Source organism: Elgaria multicarinata, chromosome 8 (assembly GCF_023053635.1).
Source record: "Elgaria multicarinata webbii isolate HBS135686 ecotype San Diego chromosome 8, rElgMul1.1.pri, whole genome shotgun sequence".
Taxonomy (NCBI): domain Eukaryota; kingdom Metazoa; phylum Chordata; class Lepidosauria; order Squamata; family Anguidae; genus Elgaria; species Elgaria multicarinata.
The window spans coordinates 8,091,760-8,097,725 of record NC_086178.1 but is presented as its reverse complement, the minus strand read 5'-3'; positions in this window follow the sequence as shown (position 1 = coordinate 8,097,725).

Genomic DNA, 5,966 nt, shown 5'->3' with positions numbered 1-5,966 from the left:
GGGCTTTGTGGGCCAAATAGCAGGCAGCACTGGGTGGAAACGCTGGTGGGCGAAGTGCGGGCGGCATGGGCCAAGAGGGTGGGGCAGAGTGAGGCAGAGTTGCAGGCCACCCCTCCCCGCAGCAGCACCAGCAGCACCAGCAGCAGCCTCACGTGCATCCCTCCCAGCAGCAGCACAGGCGAGGGGTATTGGGAAGAGGCTCTGCACACCGTGTTTGGGCAGAGACCCTCCCCAGCCACCAGCCAGGATGGCGCTGCAACCACCGTGCAGCGTTACCTGTCAGAGCCCATCGAGGACTCCTCCATGGACCCCCTGGCCTACTGGTCATCCCGTTTTCAGATTTGGCCGGACCTGGCGCGGGTGGCCATGGATCGACTCAGCTGCCCACCCACCAGTGTTCCAAGCAAGAGGGTGTTCTCTATGGCGGGCGACATAGTGACCCCTCACCGCTCTCGCTTGGAGCCGGACTTGGTGGAGCAGCTGGTCTTTCTGAAGGGCAATCTCCCCCTGCTGGGATACCCCACCCTCAAGCCCTCGTGGGAGTGACAGGCAGGCTCCCTTTAATTCCACCCCTCCTTGGGTTGGCAGGCACACTACAGTTCAGGCAGGCTGGTTTTTTCTTTTTATTATTATTTTTATTATATTTTTCTTATTCTTATTCTTATTCTTATTCTTATTATTTAGTGGCTGTGTTACAGTTCACAACATCAACTCTGAATCATTACATTCGTCTCTGTAGGCACTAGGCAGAGTTTGTCACCGTGCGTGTGTGTGACTGACTGTGAGGGCAAAGCACCGCACTTGAGTTCATTTCATTTCTGTGGCGTCCGGTACAGCTTAGTCAACTCATCCGGATAGTTTTCCACCCAGTTCCAAAAGACTCCATGATTGACTGCACGTGTTTAGGTGAGGTGCAAGCAGGGGGCAAGGCAATGCCTGGCACCACCACCACTAGCCAGGCTGCCTCTCTCCAGCAGGGTCGCCCTTTGGAGTGCCCTGGGAGTGGAAGACGTACTCCCTGATCCAGAAGTATGGTTTTTTGAGAAGCAAGCTGTCACTTGAACTCATGAGCCTCTGTGCAAAAGCTGTCCTTGTGTGTGTGGTTGTGAGTGTTACTGCAGCTGCCTGTCTCGCTGCGAAAATGAAACAGGCGAGTCCTCGCCTTTGAGAAGCAACCTTTCACTTGAACTCATGGAAGTCATTGACTTCAGCACAGCCACTACATAAAGGCTGTGGTCCTCTGGATGACTCGATCAGTGTGCTGATTTTGAGAAGCAACCTTTCACTGAAACTCATTCACTTCCCCAATTGAGGGTGAGGGAGGTTAAACTCCAGCAGTCCACGGGTCGCCCTTTAGATAGCTCGGGGATCAAATGGAGTCCTTGATCTGTGTGCTGATTTTGAGAAGCAACCTTTCACTGAAACTCATTCACTTCCCCAATTGAGGGTGAGGGAGGTTAAACTCCAGCAGTCCACGGGTCGCCCTTTAGATAGCTCGGGGATCAAATGGAGTCCTTGATCTGTGTGCTGATTTTGAGAAGCAACCTTTCACTGAAACTCATTCACTTCCCCTATGTGCGGGAGGTACTCCAGCAGTCCACCGATCGCCCGTAGCACAGCCACTAGCAAAGCCACTACAGTGGATGCTCTCTTCTCTCTCTCTCCTCAGTCTCATCCTCTTCCTCTTCCCCTTCTGCTGTAACCCGTCTTTGGGAAGCAAGCTTTCACTTAAACTCATCATTCACTTCCCCAACTGAGGGAGGTAAAGTCCAGCAGTCCACGGGTCGCCCTTTGGAGTGCCCTGGGAGTGGAAGACGTACTCCCTGATCCAGAAGTATGGTTTTGAGAAGTAAGCTGTCACTTGAACTCATGAGCCTCTGTGCAAAAGCTGTCCTTGTGTGTGTGGTTGTGAGTGTTACTGCAGCTGCCTGTCTCGCTGCGAAAATGAAACAGGCAAGTCCTCGCCTTTGAGAAGCAACCTTTCACTTAAACTCATGGAAGTCATTGACTTCAGCACAGCCACTACGTACAGGCTGTGGTCCTCTGGGTGACCCGATCAGTGTGCTGATTTTGAGAAGCAACCTTTCACTGAAACTCATTCACTTCCCCAATTGCGGCTGGTACTCCAACAGTCCACCGAACGCCCATAGCACAGCCACTTCGTGCATAGGGACAGTTTAAGTTTCCTGAGAAGTGAGCTCTCACTTCAACTCATGACAGCCATTGACTTCCCCAATTGAGGGAGGTACTCCAGTAGTCCACCGAACTCCCATAGCACAGCCACTTAGTGCATAGGGACAGTTTAAGTTTCCTGAGAAGTGAGCTCTCACTTCGACTCATGACAGCCATTGACTTCCCCAATTGAGGGAGGTACTCCAGTAGTCCACCGAACTCCCATAGCACAGCCACTTAGTGCATAGGGACAGTTTAAGTTTCCTGAGAAGTGAGCTCTCACTTCGACTCATGACAGCCATTGACTTCACCACAGCCACTTCGTGTGGGATGCTGTGTTCCTCCAGGATGTGGGTGAGGAGCCCCTACGGTGGAGGCACAGCTGGCCGTGCCTCTCTCCCCAACCACTGACTGCATAGGGACAGTTTAAGTTTCCTCCTGAGAAGTGAGCTTTCACTTCGACTCATGACAGCCATTGACTTCACCACAGCCACTTCTTGGTGGATGCTTTGTTCCACCAGGATGTGGGTGAGGAGGATTAGTTGCAGCAGCTGGTCCAGCTTCTCTCCCCGGTCTCGTCCCACCCCTCTTCCGCTGAAACCCTGTCTTTGAGAAGCAAGCTGTCACTTCAACTCATGGACTTCCCCTATGTGTGGGAGGTACTCCAGCAGTCGACCGATCGCCCATACCACAGCCACTTAGTGTGTACAGACAGTTTAATTTTCCTGAGAAGGGAGCACTCACTTCAACTCATGACAGCCATTGACTTCACCACAGCCACTACTGCGGATGCTGTGGTCCTCCAGGATGTGGGGATAAGTAGCAGTCGCTGGTCGAGCTTCTCTCCCCAGTCTCATATGGAGCAATTTTGAGCTCTCACTTCAACTTCAAGTTCAGACACTTGAGCACAGCCCCTACGGTGGAGGCACAGCTGGCCGTGCCTCTCTCCCCAACCACTGACTGCACAGGGACAGTTTAAGTTTCCTCCTGAGAAGTGAGCACTCACTTCAACTCATGACAGCCATTGACTTCACCACAGCCACTACTGCGGATGCTGTGGTCCTCCAGGATGTGGGGATAAGTAGCAGTCGCTGGTCGAGCTTCTCTCCCCAGTCTCATATGGAGCAATTTTGAGCTCTCACTTCAACTTCAAGTTCAGACACTTGAGCACAGCCTCTACGGTGGAGGCACAGCTGGCCGTGCCTCTCTCCCCAACCACTGACTGCACAGGGACAGTTTAAGTTTCCTCCTGAGAAGTGAGCACTCACTTCAACTCATGACAGCCATTGACTTCACCACAGCCACTTTTTGGTGGATGCTTTGTTCCAGCAGGATGTGGGTGAGGAGCCCCTACGGTGGAGGCACAGCTGGCCGTGCCTCTCTCCCCAACCACTGACTGCACAGGGACAGTTTAAGTTTCCTCCTGAGAAGTGAGCACTCACTTCAACTCATGACAGCCATTGACTTCACCACAGCCACTTCTTGGTGGATGCTTTGTTCCACCAGGATGTGGGTGAGGAGCCCCTACGGTGGAGGCACAGCTGGCCGTGCCTCTCTCCCCAACCACTGACTGCACAGGGACAGTTTAAGTTTCCTCCTGAGAAGTGAGCACTCACTTCAACTCATGACAGCCATTGACTTCACCACAGCCACTTCTTGGTGGATGCTTTGTTCCACCAGGATGTGGGTGAGGAGCCCCTACGGTGGAGGCACAGCTGGCCGTGCCTCTCTCCCCAACCACTGACTGCACAGGGACAGTTTAAGTTTCCTCCTGAGAAGTGAGCACTCACTTCAACTCATGACAGCCATTGACTTCACCACAGCCACTACTGTGGATGCTGTGGTCCTCCAGGATGTGGGTGAGGATTAGTTGCAGAAGCTGGTCCAGCTCCTCTCCCTGGTCTCGTCCCACCCCTCTTCCGCTGTAATGCCCTCTTTGAGAAGCAAGCTGTCACTGAAACTCATGAAAGCCATAGACTTCCGAAGCAACCTTTCACTTCAACTCATTGACTTCCCCTTTGAGAAAAAGCTAAGCTCCAGTAATGCACCGTTTTTCCGTGGGACAGCTCTCTTACGAGAAGCTGCACTGCATATGCAGCAGTGCCATGGCTTTGAGAAGCCGAGACCCATCCCAGCCACCGGGAACCGGAGGAAAACTCCAGCAGTCCACGGGTCGCCCTTTAGATAGCTCGGGGATCAAATGGAGTCCTTGATCTGTGTGCTGATTTTGAGAAGCAACCTTTCACTGAAACTCATTCACTTCCCCTATGTGCGGGAGGTACTCCAGCAGTCCACCGATCGCCCGTAGCACAGCCACTAGCAAAGCCACTACAGTGGATGCTCTCTTCTCTCTCTCTCCTCAGTCTCATCCTCTTCCTCTTCCCCTTCTGCTGTAACCCGTCTTTGAGAAGCAAGCTGTCACTTCAACTGACTGCATAGGGACAGTTTAAGTTTCCTCCTGAGAAGTGAGCACTCACTTCAACTCATGGACTTCCCCAATTGCGGCTGGTACTCCAACAGTCCACCGAACGCCCATAGCACAGCCACTTAGTGCATAGGGACAGTTTAAGTTTCCTCCTGAGAAGTGAGCACTCACTTCAACTCATGGACTTCCCCAATTGCGGCTGGTACTCCAGGTGTCCACCGAACGCCCATAGCACAGCCACTTAGTGCATAGGGACAGTTTAAGTTTAATGAGAAGTGAGCTCTCACTTCGACTCATGACAGCCATTGACTTCCCCAATTGAGGGAGGTACTCCAGTAGTCCACCGAACTCCCATAGCATAGCCACTTAGTGCATAGGGACAGTTTAAGTTTCCTCCTGAGAAGTGAGCACTCACTTCGACTCATGACAGCCATTGACTTCACCACAGCCACTTCTTGGTGGATGCTTTGTTCCACCAGGATGTGGGTGAGGAGGATTAGTTGCAGCAGCTGGTCGAGCGTCTCTCCCCAGTCTCGCAATTCAAGTTATCTGAGAAGTGAGCTCTCGCTTCGACTCCAAGTTCAGACACTTGAGCACAGCCCCTACGGTCGAGGCGCAGCTGGCCATGCCTCTCTCCCCAACTACTGACTGCATAGGGACAGTTTAAGTTTCCTCCTGAGAAGTGAGCACTCACTTCGACTCATGACAGCCATTGACTTCACCACAGCCACTTTGTGTGGGATGCTGTGGTCCTCCAGGATGTGGGTGAGGATTAGTCGCAGCAGCTGGTTCAGCTCCTCTCCCTGGTCTCGTCCCACCCCTCTTCCGCTGTAACGCCCTCTTTGAGAAGCAAGCTGTCACTGAAACTCATGAAAGCCATAGACTTCCGAAGCAACCTTTCACTTCAACTCATTGACTTCCCCTTTGAGAAAAAGCTAAGCTCCAGTAATGCACCGTTTGTCCGTGGGACAGCTCTCTTATGAGAAGCTGCACTGCATATGCAGCAGTGCCATGGCTTTGAGAAGCCGAGACCCATCCCAGCCACCGGGAACCTGAGGAAAACTCCAGCAGTCCATGGGTCACCCTTTAGATAGCTCGGGGATCAAATGGAGTCCTTGATCTGTGTGCTGATTTTGAGAAGCAACCTTTCACTGAAACTCATTCACTTCCCCAATTGCGGCTGGTACTCCAACAGTCCACCGAACTCCCATAGCACAGCCACTTAGTGCATAGGGACAGTTTAAGTTTCCTCCTGAGAAGCAAGCTGTCACTTCAACTCATGGACTTCCCCTATGTGCGGGTGGTACTCCAGCAGTCGACCGATCGCCCATACCACAGCCACTTAGTGTGTACGGACAGTTTAATTTTC